Raw genomic sequence first — 22705 nt, forward strand, 5'->3', positions numbered from 1 at the left:
TCCTGGTATCCCGGTGGGCCAGTCCGACACTGGATGTACATGACCCTGTTTCTCTATAACTGTCCTGCTTTGGTTTTGTTGGTATTAGACCTATTCAAGCAAGCTCTCACACACAGTCTGCATCTGTAATTCTGGCACCCAGCCCTTGTTAATCACCATCTATTATTTTTATTATTTTAAATCCAGAGCAACACAGAATGTGACTGTTAAATGAATAAAACATAAATGCTTGGGTGTAACCATATTTTCTACACACCCCAGGTGTGGGATGTTTTTATAAAGCCCTTAAGCTTAGCCCTAAGGTTTTCATTAATCAAAACAAAATCCTCGGGTGTGGATTCCCACCACCCTTAAATTATGCATCGTTTTATGTGCAATTCGTGACTCCGAAAACATAATTGTAGAACAAACATGCAAGTTCCTAGTTATTATGTGCTGTGTTTGGATGGGGAACTGGTATCTGCACCAGTGTTGACATTTTTCCCAGTTGTACAGAGTTTCAAAAATGTATTTTGGTACTTTTGGAGATGGAGTGCGTAATGTGTTATGAGTATTATAAATTATGTTATAATGTAATTCAATGAAGTCATGCCATGACATCACAGTGTGAATTTCAGTGTGTTATTTTAGCAAAGCAATATAATGGGACATTTTTTAATTTAATTGTCTATTAACAATAGCACATTATCTTAGATTATTTTTGTCTACTTTAAGGTAAATATTCTCTTTTGTGCAAAAATAACTGAATGTATTCCAATATTTTGCCTTCTGCATAATGAAGCATCCTTTACTGTATCATCACTGATCTGCATTATTAGAACATACTTTTCACTAACACATTTTTTAATAGAGTGCTATTAATATAAACTTTAACACCCTCAGTATGGAGGTGGGCCCAGTTTCCTGTGACTTCCACACACAAAGACAGCTACAGAGGGTAAACAAATTAACAGTAACACCTAATGAAAAAGGAACCATACTTCCAAGTAACTAAATCCCAATTAAAAAGGATTCTACCCATGTGTTTCATATTAATCTCAAAACCAATTACTCACATGTTTCTGCTATAAATGATACCTACGATCAGCATTGCAGCATTTAAGTCTCTAAAGCAGCAGGGTGGAATAACGGGTGTCTGAATTCTCAGTGTGCTGCTTATAGTAGCTGCAAAATGATTCCATGTTTCATAGGAACAGTACTTTAAATCACAATGACATAGACCAAAGGATGAGAAGCTGCATCCACAAAAAGGGACAGGGGCTGCAATCCAGGAGTCAGATAAGAGGCCTAACCTCATGGCTGGACCAAGATCTTGGGGAGAAACAGCTTGGGGAGAAAATGAATATGTTCTTCCTGGAAACATTTGTCTATTGCTGTGTTTTTTACATTTATTTTTCATTTAAACACATCCATGTTTTTTTTTTAATTTAATTATAGGAAATATCCAAACTTTGACTTTTATATTGCAAGAGGAGACTGTGAATCAAACTCATAATATGGTATTTTTAAGCAAACAGCTTGTAAATGGAGGTGTTATTTGGTGTGCTGATTAATGCCTTTGTTCAAGGCTTTGTGATAGGGGTGGCATGACTCTACAGGGATTATTTATAAGTCTGAATGTATCTCAATATTTTTGCTACAAACTCCGATCAAATTCAGGGTTTTTTACTCTTATTTATTATTACATTTTCGGAAAAATGTGCTTTGCGGGAAAAAATCTGATTTTCACGATTTATTCGTCCGATTTTCAAGATTTTTTCCGTAATTTTTACCTGAAAACTTCATAAACTTCGGGGTATTGTACGAAACCCATTTCACATCAAAAAATCATTGGGACTTCTCCCATTAACTTATATGCAACCTTGACAGGTCTGAGATGCCAGATTTTCAGATTCAGACTTTTCCATCCCATGGGTTTAATAAATTCCGAAAAATGTGTGATTTTTTTTCATGAAAAAAACCCCACAAATTTTTCAAGATTTTTGCATTCGTTTAGTAATAACCCCCTTATGTCTTTACTGGAAAGTGCAATAAGTTTTTTTATTCTACTTCGAATAAACTCTTAATAATCAGAATATACAAAATTTCAATGAATAAAATTGGGAAAAATAACTCGAATACCTCCAAGTTTGTACAGTCATCATTTTCAATCAGTTGTAAAAATGGAAAAGCCCCATAGACTTTATCTGAGCATGGCAACTTTTACAATAGAATTTTTTGAACTTTTTGCACTTAATAAATATCGTACATTTGAGTTTATGAAAGCATAATTCATATTCTTAAAATAATTATTAAAAGATCCAAATATAAAAAGCATTCATGAAAAAAAGCTAAACGAGCTGATAAAAATCTGAATATGTCTAAAACCTCTAAAATTTTGAGTTTTTCAGACAATTACTAGCAACCAAAATGGTAAAAAAAAGTCCAGTAGGATCAGCACAGCTCCCATTGACTTCTATGGGACCTCTACTGGTTTTACTTGGCACAGTTTTGTATTAGAGTTGTTCATGGTTTTAATACTGACTAAATCTTGAATTTTTATAGAGAAATAAAAAAAAACAAATTTTTAGAGAAAAAATATGATTTGTGAAAAAAAAGGAAATCTGAATTTTAGTAAATTGGCCCCATAGAGAATAATAGGGAATGACCCTTGAGATACTTAGGGGCTGATTCACTAAGCTCGAGTGAAGGATTCGAATGAAAAAAATTCGAATTTCGAAGTATTTTTTGGGTACTTCGACCATCGAATTGGTTAAATTCGTTCGAATTAGAACGAAATCGAACGAATCGAACGAAAAATCGTTCGACTATTCGACCATTCGATAGTCGAAGTACTTTCCCTTTAAAAAAAACTTCGACCCCCTACTTCGGCAGATAAAACCTACCGAAGTCAATGTTAGCCTATGGGGAAGGTCCCGATAGGCTTGCTAAACTTTTTTTGATCGAAGGATTTTCCTTCGATCGTTGGATTAAAATCCTTCGAATCGTTCGATTCGAAGGATTTAATCGTTCGATCGAACGAAAAATCCTTCGATCGATCGAACGAACGTTTAGCGCTAAATCCTTCGACTTCGATATTCGAAGTCGAAGGATTTCAATTCGAGGGTCGAATTTCGAAGTATTTTTAACTTCGAAATTCGACCCTTAGTGAATCTGCCCCTTAGTGATGTATGAAAGAAAATATAACATTTCAGTTGTGGCATATGCGCACAAAAGCCTTCAACGCACTGTAGCACAAAACTGTAATGCTGCTAATACAACTGCTGTCAAATTCAACATGTTCTCTTCTATAAATAACTGCCAATAACTGGTGTCAGGATTACAGTAGTCAAAACTCTTTCTACAACATCAAATGGCCTTGTGTGTGTAGCAGGCTTCCTTCAAATTCTTCTAACTTGTTGGAATACAACCCGTGTCTTTCTTACATGGGTCTCTTTCTCATATCTGGACAGGACAAAAACATCACAGTTTCATTATACACGTTATTGACAATGGGTTTATTTTCCATATTCATTTTGCTACACTCTTTTGTCTGTGATAGGCTTTGCCCATTTTACAAATGGCAAAATAGTTGAAATGCTTTCAAGAAGCAAGAACCTCATTGTAATACACTCAATTATGTAACGCCCCCACTTTTTATTTTAGTTGAAATGAATTAATGGTGCTTGCAAGTTCCACCCATTACACATGGGGTGGATTTATCAAAATGTGAGTTTAGCGCTTAATAAATAAAAAATCACCTACGTTCTATTCATTCCTATTGGAATGTATTTATCAAATGGTGAGTTCTAACTTTCACCCATTGTTAAATACAATCCTAAAAATCCAATAGGAATGAATAGAACGTTAAGCTCTTAACTCACATTTTGATCTGCCCCAAAGTGTTTCCACACTGCACCCATCTGCTCAGGATTTGTATTCTAGGCTGTATGTTTTAACAGGCTTTCAGGCACCCTGGTCTGTGAGCCTTGGGACATTAGTGATTTTCTTTTTTCACATCAGAAACATCAAAAAAACAAAGGCATTTCCAAAAATATACTGAAAAATATACTGTAGCTTTTCTACAATATGCTTCTTTTTTAGTCTATTTTGCTGCTGATACAAAGAAAAATATGTATATTATTATTGTTAAATGTTCACTTTTCCTTGCCACCAACAGAGTGGTATGTAAACATTTTTGGCTGGGGCAATTGTTTCTAGTGGCCAGATTTGCACATAGAATCACAGTTAAGGGTCAAATAGCCCATCCCTAGGGAACAGGCCTTCAGTGTTGGAAAAAGCTTGGGCTGAAAAGGTCACTGTAACGTCACAGGCCACAAGTGTGAGGAAACGGAATAATGGCTATTACCCTATCCTAATGTGTTCCTACTGAGGCAGAAATCTGTAGGACAATATTGGAATTCAACTACTACTAAAGCCATTTGTCTCTTCATAGATTACCAAGTAGAGTCCCGGAACACAAAATGAGGATTGAAGACTCCTTTTGTACACACTGTATACATCAGTGACATTGTGTTTCTCCACATTTTGAAGCAAGTAAATGCACAATATTGGTTTATTCACTTGTTGCATTTTATTTGGCCCACACATTGGGAATCACGTTCTGAAAAGCAACAACTTAAACCTGCAGAAAGGTATATTTCCAGCCATTTTGTTATGTTGTTTTCTTTCTGTTCTCTTTGCCATTTCTTGCTTCTTGCACAAGTAATATTATGTGCAACAACTCAATGATACCGTTAAGGTCACTGATGAAAAAAAAACCTGCTTTGAGCTTTTTCCCCCTAAGGGAGATGAAATGCCCTGCAAGCATAATTCTGTCCAGATGTAGGGAAAAGAGTGAAAGATGACTCATCAGAACATATTAACATCCCCTACTGCTCGAAAGGGCAGGCTTTTTGTTTATTACACCAAGAAATCGTTTTTTTGTACACTGGCCTGGGGTATAAATGTCAGCCCTACCACAGAAAGGAGTTCTGTGCAGCCTAAATGTACAGTTTTCATTTAGATTGTTTAATGTTGTTTCACATTTGGTTTTGTTGTCATATTTGAGGCTGTGGTATGGGGTCTTTAGGTAAGTTTTAGAGCCTATCGTGTTTTAGGTAGCAAGAAAAAAAAAGAAAGAAAAAAGAAAGCAGGACAGAAAGAAAGAAAAAAACAGGCACAACCCTCAAGAATACCTTCCAGGGGTATGTCATTCCTGGACCACAATTTTATAACAACTCAGTCTTGGCTTAGCATGTTGTGAGAAAGCCAAAAGGAATTCATTTTTCCATTCTTATTTAAGAGGCAGTGGGTAATGCAGAGAACTGGAGGCAATCTCACAAATCAATCAAAGTGTGTGTGAAGTAACATTTCATTGATTTTCTGCTAGGAATGCCACAATGTCCATAACCTTTGCCTGTGGTTAACCCTCTAGCTCCGTACCACACAATGCTGACTTCTACTGGCAGGCAAGCAGTTAAAACATGAGCCAAGCAAAACCATTCCCTGGTAACCTACCACGTTTGTGTTCTGTTTTTTAGCTGAATATTCAGCAGGTTGCAGGGTCAGCCCTATAGGCTTGGATTTGCACCTCTGTAATTTTGAAGCATCCCATCTTTTGACACCTTGTATCATGTTTTCCTTTCTCTGCTATTTTTTTTAACATGGTGCACACAGATGAGGGTCTTTATCCATCTGTTAACCCTGTTTCTTTCTCACTATTTTTCTTTTTCCATTTGAGCAGATGTGCTGGAGGCTAAAAGACCCAGAGCAAGAATGGATGAAGCCTAGAAAAAAGAAGGTAAGCAGATCTGGAGATCATTACAATTGACGTATCAAGGCTTTTTACTGATTAATGTTTTATGCCCTGCTTCTTGCATACCATTAATAAAAAATCTGACTAAAAACTTTTTAGGATATATTTGTTGCATTTTATGTTTTGATCTTAATGTTGGCAAACTAATACATTAATACATTGAAACCCGGAGGGGAGAATATTTGCATCTGTTACATTTCCATTTCAGGTAGTTGGAGTATCTCTAAGGCGGTTAATGTCGGCTTAAGTTTTTTTTTTTGTGATCGAGGGGAAAGGCAAAGCAAGCCAGATCCGCTCCTAGTAGGAAAATTCTCAAAACAAAAAGCTAATCAGGGATAGTGCCTGACATTTATAGCTACACTAGCTCAGCGGCCACAATGCGTCAACAAAACCTAAAAGACTAATGGGTGGGCATCCCTGGAGTAAAACATTTAATGGCCTAAAGACCTTTAAAGAAGGAATGTTCCTGTCTGCCCTAACTAGACGTCCATGAAGACCACTTGTGTAACCCCACAGCAGAAATGAATTAGCAATTCATTTTGATCAGTCAAAATGCAGATAGAACAATGCATATAGATGTCTGATTCCGTCTGGTTACTGCAAGTTTTCACAGTAGTAAATTGTATTTAATTAGGGCAATACATATATATATATATATATATATATATATATATATATATATATATATATATATATATATATATATATATAATCAGAAATAAAACCGCACTCCAAGGTCTTGAAATGATGAAAAAAGTGACAAAGTTTAATTCAACGTTTCGGCACGCTTAACTCGGGCCGTCTTCAGGAAGTGATATATATCACTTCTATATATATCTTCAGGAATATATATATATATTCCAGTAAATGGACCCGCAATCCTTCATTTTGGTGAAATAAATTAATGTGCTTTATTCACAAATTCATCTCCAACGTTTCGGTCCTCTCTGGGACCTTTTTCAAGGATTTTCACCAAAATGAAGGAGTGTGGGTCCATTTATATATAAAGTCTTCACCAACGCACTGTAAGGGAGAATTACCTTCTGCCTCCACGCCAACGCTGCCCTGCTGTCCAAGATGGCGGCGCCCAGTCCTCCCACGTGGTTCTTCCCAGGCGCGGCACTGTGACGCCAGCGCGTGTTCGCCAGCGTCAGAATGGGCGCCGGCGGACCCTTCGGAGGAAGCCCAGCCCGATTTCGGCAGAGCTTTTTGCGGATTGGCTGCCCGCATGGAGTCTTACGAGGCTCAACAGTCTCATTTCGGACAGGCGCTGGAGGCCATCTTGGAGAAACTGTCTATTGCAGCTCCTGCTCCAGTTCCTGTTGCTGCTCCGGTTCCTGCTGCGTCCGCGGTTGAACCACTTATCCCGGCACCTCCTCTCTACAGTGGAGATCCCCAAGCTTGCCGAGGATTCGTTAATCAGTGCCAGATCCAATTCGTTCTGCAACCCGCTCAATTTGGATCTGAGCGTGCCAAGGTGGGATTTGTCATCACGCGTCTGGCAGGAAAGGCACTCGAGTGGGCGTCTCCGCTGTGGGAGAAGGAATCTCCTTTAATTGACGACGCCAAGGCTTTCCTCCAGGCGTTCCGGACCGTCTTTGACGCTCCTGGCCGAGTTGTGTCTGCTTCTTCACAGCTATTTCAGATTCGACAAGGGAGCCGCAGTGCCTCTGAGTATGCCATTGAGTTTCGTACATTAGCTGCAGAGACAAGTTGGAACAATGACGCTTATCATGCCGCTTTTTACAACGGGCTCTCTATCCGCCTGAAAGACGATCTAGTTTCTCGCGAGCTGCCTATGCTTCTGGAGGACCTAATTGCTCTGGCCATCAAGGTGGACACTCGGCAAAGAGAGCATCAAGTGGATAAAGACCGTCTCAAAAGGTTCCAACCCACTCTGGCTCCTCACTTTCAAAGACCCGTGCTGCCTAATACAACTTCTCCTCTATCATCTTATTCCTTGTCGGCTTCTCCTTCTTCTACGGTTGAAGAACCCATGCAGATAGGACGAGCCAGACTTTCTGAACAGGAGAAACAGCGGAGACGGTTAGCTGGACTTTGTCTTTATTGTGGGGGCAAATCGCATTTTACCCATGAATGTCCTGTGAGGCCGGGAAACGCCAACGCCTAGGTAGGTTTGGGGAGACCTACCTGGGCGGGATTGATCCTTTTCCCCGCAATTCTTCTCATAGATTTCTTCTTCCAATACAGATTCGATTTTCCACCAAGACCATCCACTCCCAGGCGTTCCTTGATTCTGGTGCAGCAGGGAACTTTATGGATCGAGTCTTATCTGAACAACATGCCATACCACTACAGCCCTTATCTGTTCCGCTTCAAGTCTTGGCCATCGATGACAAACCTCTGTCTTCTGCTTTCATTTCGAAGTCCACTGTTGAGCTTTCTATCATGGTTGGCTCCCTACATTCTGAGAGACTTTCCTTTTTTATCATCGACTGTCCCTCCACACCAGTAGTTCTAGGATTGCCTTGGCTTCATCTTCATAACCCGGTTATTGACTGGGCAACATCTCAAATCTCCCATTGGAGTTCTTTCTGCCAGCAGAACTGTATTCCTAGCAATCCTATTCTGAAATTATCCTCGATGGAAAATTACACCCCTGCGCGTTCTTTTCCAAAAAATTCTCCCCTCCTGAACAGAACTACGACGTGGGGAATCGTGAACTTTTGGCGGTAAAACTAGCTCTGGAAGAATGGAGGCATTTATTAGAGGGTTCTACGGTTCCTGTAACAATTTTTACGGATCACAAGAATCTGGAATATATTCAAACCCTTAAACGTCTGAATCCCAGACAGGCTCGGTGGGCATTATTCTTTTCCAGGTTCAACTTTGTTTTGACTTTTCGTCCTGGTTCCAGAAATAAGAAAGCCGATGCCCTGTCCAGAAGTTTTCTTCCCGAAGAGTCTAGTATTGAGGAGGCTGAACCCATTGTGCCTCCTACCAAAATTTTGGCAGCTCTTACTCCTTCCTTAGCTTCTAAATTATTATTTGCACAATCTTCGGCACCAGTGAATACACCCTTTGGGGTAGCATTTGTTCCTCCAGAACTACGCCAGTCCATTCTCAAACAGTCTCATTGTTCCAAGCAGGCTGGTCATCCGGGGATTCGTAAGACAATGGACTTGATTTCCCGTCTTGTCTGGTGGCCTTCTCTTCGGAAGGATGTTAAAGATTTCGTCTCGTCCTGTGCAATTTGTGCAACATCTAAATCTGGTCATTCCCCTCCCAAGGGACTTCTTCTGCCTCTATCTATACCGTCTCGTCCTTGGACTCATCTGGCCATGGATTTTATTGTTGACCTTCCTGTTTCCCTGGGACACACGGTCATCTGGGTGGTAGTAGACAGATTCAGCAAGATGGCTCACTTTGTTCCTCTTCGCAAGTTGCCTTCTGCTCCGGAGCTCTCTAAACTCTTCATTCAACACATTTTTCGCCTTCATGGATTTCCGGCTGAGATCGTGTCCGACAGGGGGTCCCAGTTTGTTTCCAAATTTTGGAGATCTTTGTGCAAGGCGCTTCATATTTCTCTTCTGCCTACCATCCACAGTCCAATGGTGCTGCAGAGCGTGTCAACCAAGCTCTTGAACAATTCCTACGTTGCCATGTTTCCTTATGCCAAGACGACTGGGCAGATCTCCTTCCCTGGGCCGAGTTTGCCCACAACAATGCTTTGCATGCCTCCTCTGGGAGATCTCCCTTTTTTTGTGTCTTCGGACAGCATCCTATGGCCTTTCCTCAAGACCTTCTTCTCACCAACGTCCCTGCAGCCAATGACCAAGTTTCCCACATGTCAGCTATCTGGCATGCTACAAGGTCCAATCTGGAGAAGAGCTCTATTTCGCAAAAGTTTTTTGCTGACAAGAGAAGAGGTCCTACTCCTCAGTACTCCCTGGGAGATAAAGTTTGGCTTTCCACCAGGAATATCCATCTTAAGATTCCTACCCCCAAACTTGGTCCCAGGTTCATTGGCCCTTATGCTATCATTGAGGTTATCAACCCAGTGGCAGTCCGGCTTCAACTTCCTCCAGAGATGCGGATTCCCAATGTATTTCATGTATCCCTTCTCAAGTCTGCCTCCTCTTCAGAGTCATCTTCCTCTTCTCCCCCTCCTGTCATTGTAGATGGTCTTCAGGAGTTTGAAGTAAGAAGAATCTTGGACTCCCGGGTTTCAAGAGGTTCCCTACAGTACCTTGTGGAATGGAAGGGTTTCGGTCCAGAAGAATGTTCCTGGGTGAAAGATTCAGATGTGCATGCTCCTGCACTCATCAAGAAATTCCACAAACAGTTTCCTTCGAAATCCAGTCGTGGTGGTCCTGAGGCCCCCCATAAGGAGGGGGGTACTGTAAGGGAGAATTACCTTCTGCCTCCACGCCAACGCTGCCCTGCTGTCCAAGATGGCGGCGCCCAGTCCTCCCACGTGGTTCTTCCCAGGCGCGGCACTGTGACGCCAGTGCGTGTTCGCCAGCGTCAGAATGGATGCCGGCGCTTGGATGGACGCCAGCGTCGGAACGGACGCCGGCGCTTGGATGGACGCCGGCGCTTGGATGGACGCCAGCGTCAGAATGCCTGCACAATTACGCCAGCGCAGTGACGTCATCACGCTATCTTTTGGCGCCAATGGAGGCCTATTTAAGGAGCCTAAAGATCTACAAACATTGCCCAATTATAGGTTCTACTCCGTGTGTTCCTGTGTGTGCTAGTATATATTGATTCTTGTTCCTGATCTTGACCCATTGCCTGTTTATCGTTATTGAACTCTTGCCGCCTGAACTGATCTATTTGCCTGGACTTTGACCATTCTTTTGCCTAATCCTATTGTACCGCGAACTGTGCTGAACTTCAGCTTCCTCTTTGGTCCGCTACTCCAGTTTGAGCCTTCGGGCCCTTACACTCACCACCATCTATACTTTAAATCCGGGAAGAGTGCGCTCACTGTACTGACATATATATATATGTTCTTATTGAATAAGTAAATATATTGGATATGGGATATACACAACGTATGCTGTTTATAGGTGCACCCGACTAATTTGGCTCCTCCGCGCTCTTGCATAATAAACAATGATATGTCTTATGTCCTCTCCTTTTGTACCTGCTGTCTGTTTAGTCCCTACTCCTGTCTTGTTTTGAATAGCTTATATATAGCAGAAAGACGGCATTCCCATGATTAACATGGTTCTCGGAAAGGTCAACTAAAGAGGTATACAAAGGCTCTATTGCTTCATGAGTAGCCAGCATTGGGTGGATCGTCCAAAACTCTCAGGAATCTATGGTAAAACAAATGCTATAATGACCATGTTAAAGAATTCACGTAAAACATTTTATTCTAAGGCAAGAAACCCTGAAGCATGAGGATACTGTGATGTAATTGTTCATTAACACATTGCTTCCGCATGTGTGCATTTGGAGACTAGGGATCCTTTTTATAAACCACAAAGTATTATTCAGTTTACTCACAAATTAAAAACAACCATACTGGAACATAAAATCAGATTAAAAAAAGACATGGCAGCATGGGGCTCCTACAATAGTACCTTGGGCCTGTGCACTTTTTAGAAAATAGCCCCCCACCCAAAGTTATTATATCTTTTAAGAGATGCCCTGAGTCAAAAAATTATGGTAACATAACTGTACTGTAATACACAGAGAAAGCGAGCCACTTCTGATAAAGTACCTGAAACCTAAAATGACCCTGTGTAGGCACTACTTCAGCAACATAGTACCAAGTTTGGACTGGCTTGTCAAAGTACCAGAGCATCTCCCAGTGAGTCAGGCCCAAGTGGAACCCAGCCAAATATAATTCATTCTCACCACAAGCCTATATAATGCTTTTAAGATTTAGCACTATCTATATCTTGCTGTGAGATTGGGTTCTGGATTTGAGGGTCACTGGTGGGTCCTGAGAGGCCCATTCCATCTCCTTTTGGTTACAGAAAACTACTACTAGACAAGACTTACATAGTTTTTGCTATCACTTGCAAAGTATTAAATTAGTTACAGAATACGGTAACAATAATTAATAGACCACAGGTTGGGCATTCCTAATGTAAGTCAATAAGTATGTAATAAATATTTCAAAACATGTTTGGCTCAAGGTCCCATGTAAAACGAATTGCCCTTCTCTGATCAGTATTACCTTAGTTCTGGGCAAAGTGAAATATAATCCAGAGCAATGTAAGGAAAATGATCATTTTCATTTTGCACTGATAAATATTTAGTGGAAAAAGATTAGGCTACCTAATGCCCCAAAATACAGTCCTGTGCATGGACCTGTGCGTTGCTTGATAGTATTGATATTGATGATTCTTGCATTGGTTATTGGTTGTTTTTTTGAATGCAATACGTAAAAATATAATAATAACAATAATAATAATATGTTTTTGTATTGGTAACAAGAAAGTACAAGGAGCAGAACAGAGACACTCCTACCTCTTCTCATTAAAAGCAGTTTCAAGAAAAGAAGATAATTTGTGGTGGGCAGAAGAAGGAGAGAAACACAGTGTGAAGCAGAAAACATCCCAACAGAAAAGAGACGCATCATAAAAACGGATTTGTTGCTGGAGTTTTGCATAAAAAAATCAAGTGGTAAAATAAAGAAAGTGGTCATTACAAGTGGACAAGTTAAATCAAGAGAAGTGCAGGAACTAATTATTGTGTTCTCTGCTGATACATGAGTATTTCAAATGTCTGTGAAACCAAAAACAAAACCTAAGGAAATGTGTCCCATGCTTCTTCCTGGTTGGACTGGGATCCTCCACATTCACCAACAGGAGTCATGGCCATGGGAAACCCGATTTTGCATCTGAAGTAATTATATCCAATCTTGCTGAATTCTAAAAATAATTTACTGGGTTCCCCATACAAGTTTTTCTAGGCTCCTCTGGCCATTGGAGGCATTGGAGGTGGAAATAATGAAATGATAGTCCTCTATAAAGGGTACATTAAATAAAAATGTACCATCAAACAAAACCATTCACTCAGAAAAGTTGTATGAAGCAGGTAAAACATTACTTAGGTAGCAAATTAAGCTATATAGCATACTTAGTTATGATTATTAAGCAGAAGTCGTTGACCAATGCAGAAGGTTTAATTTATAGTGCTCTTTCACTTTTTGATCGGTCCCCAACCAGTGGCTTGTGAACAACATGTTGCTCTCCGACCCCTTGGATGTTACTCCCCATGGCCTCAAAGCAGGTGCTTATTTTTGAATTTCAGGCTTGGAGGCAAGTTTTGGTTCCATAAAAAACTAGGTATACTGCCAAATAGAGACCCCTGTAGACTGCCAGTCTTCACGGAGGCTACTAAATGGTCAATCTCAGCACTTATTTGGTATCTCCAGGAACATTTTTCATGCTAGTGTTGCTCCCCAACTCCTTTTACATCTGAATGTTGCTCACAGGTAGAAAAGGTTGGGGATCCCTGGTCTAAGTAAATGACCCCTATGGTACCTTCATTAATTATTGATCAAGGATAAAAGTTTGGCTTTACCATGTTCTTTGTGTTTCTACATTCAGGATTTTCATAAAATCTAAACATTTTAGGATGTTTTAAAGGTTTATGAATGGTAGAATCTGGATTGTTTGAAACTGTAACCATATTGTGCTAGCACTGGGACCTATGTAAACATTGGCTAGGGATCTCTACATGTATAATTCAATAAAAAGAGGCACAGGCTCAAAAGAGCAGTTTTATCACATATTTCAGTATTTATCACATATTCCTATTGGATTTTTACCGTATTCTCTTGTACACATTTTATCATCAAAAACCACCAGTTCTTTTGCCACGAATCATAGTTAACTGTTGTCATTCCCTGTTACCTGCCTTTAAAGGGGATGTTTACCTATAAATTAACTTTTAGTATGACATGGAGAGTGATATTCTAAGACAATTTCATTTTGTATTATTTGTGTTTTTTGAGTTATATAGCTTTTTATTCAGCAGCTCTCCAGTTTGCAATTTCAGAAATCTGATTTTATTAGGGTCCAAATTACCCTAGCAACCATGCATTGTTTTAAATCAATGACCCCCATTTGTAAGCTGATAACAGGAGATGAATAATTTAAAAACTATAAAAAAAGAAAAAATGAAGGCCAATTGATACGTTGTTGAGAATGAGTCACTCTATAACAAGCTAGAAGTTAACTTAAAGGTGAAGCACCCCCTTAAACCACTATTCTTTTCTTATCCTTGACTTTTATCACATCCTTTATATTTTTTTCGATGCAGCTTCCCATTTTTGAGATATAAAGCATATATGTTAAGGAAACCTATGTTCAGAAACAAACAAGTGTATTTTGCATGGAGGAATGGAACAGTTTCTTCCCCAGACGTGGAAATGCAGTGAGTCTTATGAAACTATTTTACGAAGGTTATTAAATATCAGCCACTTACTTGTACAACCTGTTCTGTTCTACCCTACCCATATCTCCACCCCATTTAATTAACAGGCATTCCTTTATCAAAACAAAAATCAACATCTTGATGACAATCATATTAAAAAAACTAAAATAATTTTCTGCAAGGCTTGCTATGTCTGTGCAGGAAAGCCAACTCTATTTGCCAAGAATATGTAGGCATACAGTAATTACACAGTTTAAACATATATCTGAGTAAGCTTTAAAGGAAAGACATGTCTAATAAATGTTGTTCTTGCAATGCTATGGCTGAAAGGTGGTACCTAGTTTCCCTTTGGACCAGCTATGTTGCAATCACACTTCTGACACTGATAGGAAACCAAATACTATGTGGCACTTTACTTTACACAATTACACTTTACCAGAGGTTCTTACACAGTTAATTGCAGAGTTGGTATCCCTGTTTTTGTATCTAGTATACTGACATAACTGCAGATCCTCTGTGGAGCTCACAACTGCTTGGCTACTCAACCCTAACTGCATGACCCTTCTAGAGAAACTCAGCATATGGATTTAGCTTTACTCTGAGTAGTCTCTGCTTAGGGGATCACAACTTAGTGCTTTGGAGATCCCAGGATCTGGATAAACATCTATCCTTATTTCTGAGGGAGATCGAAATTAAATATCTACAGTATACCATTCCCCTATCTTATACTCTCCACATTCACACATGCCATATGGGATGTTAAACACTGCCAGACAAACCTAGGTTCTCCAATTACTTTTGCCTGAGAAAATACCCAACCTACAGGAAGGCTGGCTCCCCTTTATGTTCTGGTAGGGATAATCAGTTTACTCTAGAACATAGAATCTTTCTTAATTAACGGTAAGAATAAATCTCACTTTGTATAGCACTTCATTAACATATGTGTAAATATTTTAAAGTATTACTTTTCTTTTCCATCCATCCATACACCATACCTCCCAATTGTCCCATTTTTTCATGGGACAGTCCCAGTTTTGACAGCTTAACCCACAGTCCCGGATTGCTACTGAAATGTCCAGAGTTTCTCTTTGATCTCTTGCACTGGCAAACAAGAGGCCTTTTTAGCAGACAGCCCAGAATACTCAGCACCTGCAAATTTTGCATTTTTTGTAACAATTTAATATAAGCAAAGATCACTATTTAGGAAACTATTTAACTCAACGCTTAAAGAACAATTTCACCTTTTTTTTTTATAGCAAAACTATAATAACCAAATTTTCCATAACCTGCCAAATTTTGTAAAATGGACATGGCATTTAGAGGGTGGCCAAAAATGTAACTGTGCTACGTGCAGTAGAGCTTTTTGTTCCTCTTTCTGCTTTTCAAATGTTGGGAGGTATGCATATACACTGGCACCTGACCTTCCCCTATCTACATTGACACCTCCGTTTATGTGTAGTAAAAGTATCTTCCTCTGCCTATGATGATGCCTTCTTTTACCTAGAGTAACATTTTCCTCTACATACCTTCCCTCTATCTGTACTACAAGCCTCTTTCTAATTTTGTAATATGTTTCACAGTAAAAAAAAAACTAAACCTAATGTAAAAATGTTCTAATACACTAAAGGGAAATGTAATCAAAAATCGCAAGCCATGTTTAAAATGGCATTTTTGCAAATGTTTAGCACTAGTGATGGGCGAATCTGTGCTATTTTACGGAAATTTGTGAAACAGCGAAAAATTTGCATAACACATTGAAGTCAATGGGCGTCAAAATAATTTTGACACGAGTCAGTTTTGGCGCAAGCGAAAAAGGACGCACCCTTATTTGGTCCAAATGCATTAAAGTCAATGGGCATCCGAATAATTTTGATGCGCGACATTTTTTATTTTTGATGCAACAGATTTTTCGTAGGCAAATTGCCGCTACAGTTTTACGACTTAATTTGCTTGCGCTGAAACGTGAAATTCGTGTCTGGCGAATTTATTCACCCATCACTATTTAGCACTGCTCACAATGTAAAATCATTTGCTGGTCAAAGTTAAAACGCTGGTGTTTTTTAATATTTTAAAATGGGATTATGTTTAAAAGTTGTTGTTAAATATATATATATATATATATATATATATATATATATATATATATATATATATATATATATATATAAATATATATATATATATACTGTATATATATATACTGTATATATATATATATATATATATATATATATATATATATATACTGTATATATAAATATATATATATAATTTATTTTTATTTTTTTCTCTATTATCTCTTTTTTCTTTATTTTGCTTCCTTGGACATTTGTAATAATAAGTGGCCACTTCCAGCAATTTCACCAACATCTCTAATAAAGACATATATATGACATATAGGGGCAGATTTATCAAGGGTCGAAGTGAATTCGAGGGAATTTTAAAAAAATTTGAAATTCGAAGTAATTTTTTGGATACTTCAACCATCGAATAGGCTACTACGACTTCGACTTCGAATTTGATTCGAAGTAAAATAGTTCGACTATCAACCATTCGATAATCAAAGTACTGTCTCTTTAAAAATACTTCGACTTCAATACTTCGCCAAATTAAACCTGCCGAAGTGCTATGTTAGCCTATGGGGACCTTCTACAGCTTTTTTCTAAGTTTTTTGAAGTCGAAGTAAAATTTAATCGTTCGATCGAACAATTTTACTTTGACCGCAGAATACCAAATTCAATTCGATATTCAAATTCGAAGTATTTCAATTCGATGGTCGAATTTCGAAGTATTTTTTTTTTAAATCTGCCCCATACTGTATGTACCCACCCTATTTAAATTGACAAAAGCATAAAGGTGTGTTAACAAAGTTTTGCTAGGCAGAAATGAACGGTAGCGAAAGTTCACAATGAAATGCTTGCGCCGACGCAGTTTTGATGGCGTTCGTCTGCCGAGATGTAACTTCACATTTTGATGAATTACCACATGAGCTAATAATTATTAATGTCTGGAGAAATGGCGCGATGTGTGAAGTAGCCTTCCGAGGCGAAAATTTGCCCTTTAGTAAATTTCCCCCATGTATTATTTTGGTATTGCTTTGGTATATGACATGCACCATATGGACTATATTAGATAAATTAATATATAGAATACAGCAGCTTTTTTTCCCCTAATCTCTGTGCAAACAGGATATACTTATTTTGGCTGCATACAATGTAAAAGTTGTTTCTTCTAAGCCTTCAGAATCAAGCCACCCCTCTAGCTATGTGGGAATTCACTGTCAGTTCCAGGAATCTCAAATCTGTGACTTTCTCCACCTATAAATTATGCTCAAAATGCTTGCATATCAGAAATGATAACGTCTTTCTCAGATATGTCTTGAGAGAAAAAGTAAAGCCAACAAAGCAGGTTAGTTCGTTTTTTTTACACACTACGGGGCACATTTACTATTGGTCGAATATCGATATTATTCGAAGTAAAATCCTGCGAATTCGAATATCGACGTTGAAGGGTTTACCGCATTTCCATCGATCGAACGATTAAAGGATTTTAATCCATCGATCAAACGATTTTCCTTTGATCAAAAAAAGCTAGGAAAGCCTATGGGGACCTTCCCCATAGGCTAACATTGATGCTCGGTAGGTTTTAGGTGACGAAGTAGGGGGTCGAAGTTTTTTTTAAAGTGACAGTACTTCTTCTATCGAATGGTCGAATAGTCGAACGATTTTTAGTTCGAATCGTTCGATCCAAAGTCGTAGTCGAAGTAGCCAATTCGATGGTCGAAGTTGCCAAAAAAATACTTCGAAATTCGAAGTATTTTTTATTCTATTCCTTCACTCGAGCTAAGTAAATGTGCCCCTGCGTGTTTAGAACTTATTGTGTAAAAAGACTCACAGGAACTAGTGGATCATTTTTACATTTACATAAACTATAGATTTGACACATGGGGCAGATTTACTAAGGAGCAAAGTGGCAAACGCTAGCAACAATTCGCTAGCGTGAGCACCCGCAGGGGCATCGCCAATTTACTAACAGGCGCAGGCGCCAATTCGCTAGCGAAACAGACTGTCACTAGTGGTCATTCACACTCTATCACCAGGTGACTTTTTGCTTTAGCCAGAGTTGGCTTTGCCACATCAAACCAGGCAAAGTGCTACAAAGCAGCTAGATCTTCCTCAATTACTTACATCATATCCTGTGAGCCGAAAATGCATCAAAGTTCAAAAAACGCTGGCGTATTTTCCTTTTTTCAGCGTGATTGCCTGCAAAAGTCCTAACAAACTTTTTTTGGGGAACCGTTTTTTTCCAGACATTTCCTATGGAACATATATAAATTCAATTGTATTTATTAAGGTTCCCTGGACATGTGTAATAATAAGTGGTAACTTCAAGCATTTGCACCAACATTTATAATAAAGACTCCCATGCAACTTTAAATTACCCGCCCTATGCAAATTGACCCAAGCACAAGATCACTAGTGAATTTTCACTAGGCACAAACGAACGATAGTGCATCTTCGTTATGAAATGCTTGCAATGCCGAAGTAACGATAGCGAAAAGTCAAGAGCGTTCGGCGCCCAACTTAATTAGTTAATTAGCATGGTGGTAGCGAATTTGCACATGGCGAAGTGGTACGATTTGTGCAAATCGGTCGCTGCCCATAATTCGACCTTTAGTGAATCTACCACCTAGTATTCTAAAACCAGTGAAGCATTAGTCTCTCATGTATGGACATCATTTTTTATAGGGTTCTACTGAAACAAGCGATTTTTAATTTGTTTCTGGTTTACTATTATTCTGTAACAATATACCTTGAACAAATACCTTGAACATAATAATCCTGCTGGGTCTTTTTTTTTAAATGTTTTTAGCAGCCTTAAAAGGGTGGTTCACCTTTAAATTAACTATTAGTATAATGTAGAGCGTGATATTCTGAGACAATTTTAAATTGGTTTTTATTTTTTATTATTTGTGGTTTTTGAAGATTATTATTCAGCATTTTGCCATTTCAGCTAGGGTCCAAATTACCCTAGAAACCATGCATTGATTTGAATAAGAGACCTGAATATGTAAAAAGTAGCAATAACAATACATGTGTAGCCTTATAGAGCATTTGTTTTTTAGATGGAGTCAGTGACCCCCCATTTGAAAGCTGGAAAGAGCCAGAAGAAGAAGACAAATCATTCAAAAACTATAGAAAAGAGAAAATGAAGAGCAATTGAAAAGTTGCTAATAATTAGCCATTGTATAGCATATTATTGTTTTTTATGTGTTATCTTAGCCTAGAATTGGAGAGTTTCGCTAATACTGTTTAAGAATGTGCTTAGAGATTAGACTTTTTAGTTCCATGTTTAGCGCAATATAATTATAACTCTATAGTTTTGATAAAAATGGAAATGGTTGCATCAGGTAATTCACCCCTTTAAGGCATGGTGCTCCAACAGAAAGTCTAAAATAGAATAATGCTAGAAATGCTGTATTTTGTAGACAAAACATAAACATGAACTTACTGCACCAGTATCCTAATAAAACAAATGATAATGTTTTCAAAGTTGACCGCAGGGGGTCATCATCTTTTAACTATGTTAAACATCTTTGCAAGACCAAGACTATGCACATGCTCAGTGTGGTCTGGTCTTCTGTTGGGAGTTTAAGCTTAGGGATCGTCATGAATTATCAAAACAGCACAAGTCAAATAATATCTGCCATAGAAGCCGATACACCAAGACTGATTAATTAATAATCAGAATATGCAGACTGCACTGGGTCTGCTGATACAAATCTCTACACGGTCACCAGCTGCTCTACAAGGAAACAAACAAAGCTGCTCTGGGAAGTTCTCGGAAGTAAGGTGGGGGTCCCCCCTGCTGTTTGAAAGTATGATCGTTTCCCTGCAGAGCAGTTTCCTATCTGCAGCTGTCAGAGCAAGTAAAACGAAGGGGGATTTTCACTGTATACAGTCGGGTTTTTTTTATAAAAACTGTACACATTTTTTAATTAAAGTATATTATAGATAGATTTATTTTTCATTATAGAAAGCAAAAATGGGATTTTATTTTTTTGCCTTTACAGATCCATGACCTGAAGCACCAGCCCCCCTACCTTTATCCTCATTTGCAGTTGCTACCTACAGTTCGCCAAAAATTCATATGTATGTGTTCCTGTACATACGTGCATAGTGTCCTTTACTGCTAACCTTGCCCCACAATATTAATAAACAGACTGAAGAACTTATGTGGCTGGATGTATACACACCAAGGGGTCAGGAATTTAGGGTGTTATTTACTAAATATCCAAATGCAAAAATCACGAAAAATTCGATTTTTTTATATAAAATCTGACCTTTTAAAAATCCCACATTTTTCTGAATTTATTAAACCCCCGAGGTTGGAAAAGTCAGAATCTGAAAAATTTTCAGAAAAATGTAATAATAAATAAGTGCAAATAACCCAAGCGGATTTGATCGGAGTTTGTAGCAGAAAATATTTAGATAAATTCGGACTTTGATAAATAACCCCCCAATTGTCACTTAAAAGAATAGTAAGTACAGGGTTCCCTTGTAATAGCAGTTGTGTTTGTGTGAGCTACAGTTGACATTTTTGTTTAATCTGTCAGTTGGATTTAAATATCTGTATACTGAATATAAATTTAAATAAAATTAATTTATTCTTCATTTAATAAAGCTATTGAGTTAAGAATGTGTATTTGCCATAGCTGATAATGACACACTAGCACACATACTTGTGTCAATTACTAAACGATTTTGATTTGGCAAATACTAATTATGCTGTTGAACATTTCCCTTTGATGGAAGAATTAAAAATGTTTAGACAGAAATTCACGTCAAACTTGATTACCCATATTTTCGCTGTGAATACATTTATTTATGAATAAATATGTTGTGTCAATTAACAGCATAACATCTGGGCCAATAAAAGTGAAAATTAGCATCATTAGGTATCAGGGTCCTAATTATGTTTACAATATTACTCACATGTATTTGTTTGCTTTGATGAGAAAATAGTAATTGTTTTTTATGTGTTATCTTCCCCACATGTCTTAAGGTTTAGCCTAGAATTGGAGAGTTTCACTAATACTGTTTAAGAATGTGCTTAGCGTTTAGATCCATGTTTAGCTTGATATAATTATAACTCTTTAGTTTTGATAAAAATGAAAATGTTTACATCGGGTAAAGTAAACTATATGAAACAGGAGCAATTAGTGCCACAATGTCCCACGTGGTGTGTATTCATACCGGAGAACTTGTCCAAAAGTACTCGCACACCCTGGCCTTCACCGGAAACAATTTGGAGAAAACGGCAACCTCTCAAATGGAGAAAATGGCAACACAAAATCACCTGCATACAGGTAATGCTAGCAGGTTATACCTTACATAAGGTTTATTGCAGCATGCAACGTTTCGGGGTTACCCCCCTTTATCAAGCATCATACTTTACCTTTTTCTGCATTACCTGTGTGCCGGTGATTTTGTGTTGCCACTGTATTCATACTGACCACCTAACAATTAACTAACATGCTAATCTTCCAATTTAACTGTACCCATCATAATGTACAGTAGACAAACTTGATTCACAAAATGTTAATCCAGAAACAATTACGGTATGTGGGGATATAAAGTAACCAGCACAAAAATACATGTTTTTCTCCTACTACAGTGCTGCACCACCTTTGTAGAATACTCCCTAGTAGCTTTCTACAAGCTACCATTTTACTACATCATGATTTCTGGTGTCCTTTTCTTGAATGCCTTAGTGATCCTTAACCAGTGGTTCGTGAGCATGTTGCTCTCCAACCCCTTGGATGTTGCTCCCAGTGGCCTTGAAGCAGGTGCTTATTTTTGAATTCCAGGCTTGAAACCAAATTTTGGTTGTACAAAACCAGGTGTACTGCCAAACAGAGCCTCATGTAGGCTACAGTCTACATGGAGGCTACCATTTGGCCAATCACAGCCCTTATTTGGCATCCACAGGGACTTTTTTTCATGTTTTTGTTGCTCCCCAACTCTTTGGATGTGGCTCACAGGTAAAACAAAGTAGGAACCCATATTTTTAGGACATACCTATGGGTAATTTTGCAGCAAGAGGTGATAAGCATGGTATGTGATGTTACATAAATACGATCTGTAAAAGAATTAAACAGTCTTCTGCAATGGCCATATCACTATAAATATTTCAAAATAACCCTGTTAGCTCTAATCCTTTCTTAAGACAAGATGATGCAAGACAGCAAACAAGCATTTTGGCTAGTGAATATTATTAGATTATATTTTAATAGCATTTAATTACTTGCTTATTTTCCTAAAATTTTTTTACACAGTAACAATGTAGCATGAACAAGAGCCCACTTTGATAAATGTGTCAATTCATTAAAAACTTTATGGACAACCAGGAATGTGTTAATAACTGGGGGAAACATTCTGGGAATCAGTTTGAATAAATTAGTCCTGTAATCGCCCTCATTACTTTCTGTTTTGTCTTACCATGGTACATATATTTACATAGTTAAGTGGGGCTTAAAAAGGC

The sequence above is a fragment of the Xenopus laevis genome, chromosome 4L (genome assembly GCF_017654675.1).
Source record: "Xenopus laevis strain J_2021 chromosome 4L, Xenopus_laevis_v10.1, whole genome shotgun sequence".
Lineage (NCBI taxonomy): Eukaryota > Metazoa > Chordata > Amphibia > Anura > Pipidae > Xenopus > Xenopus laevis.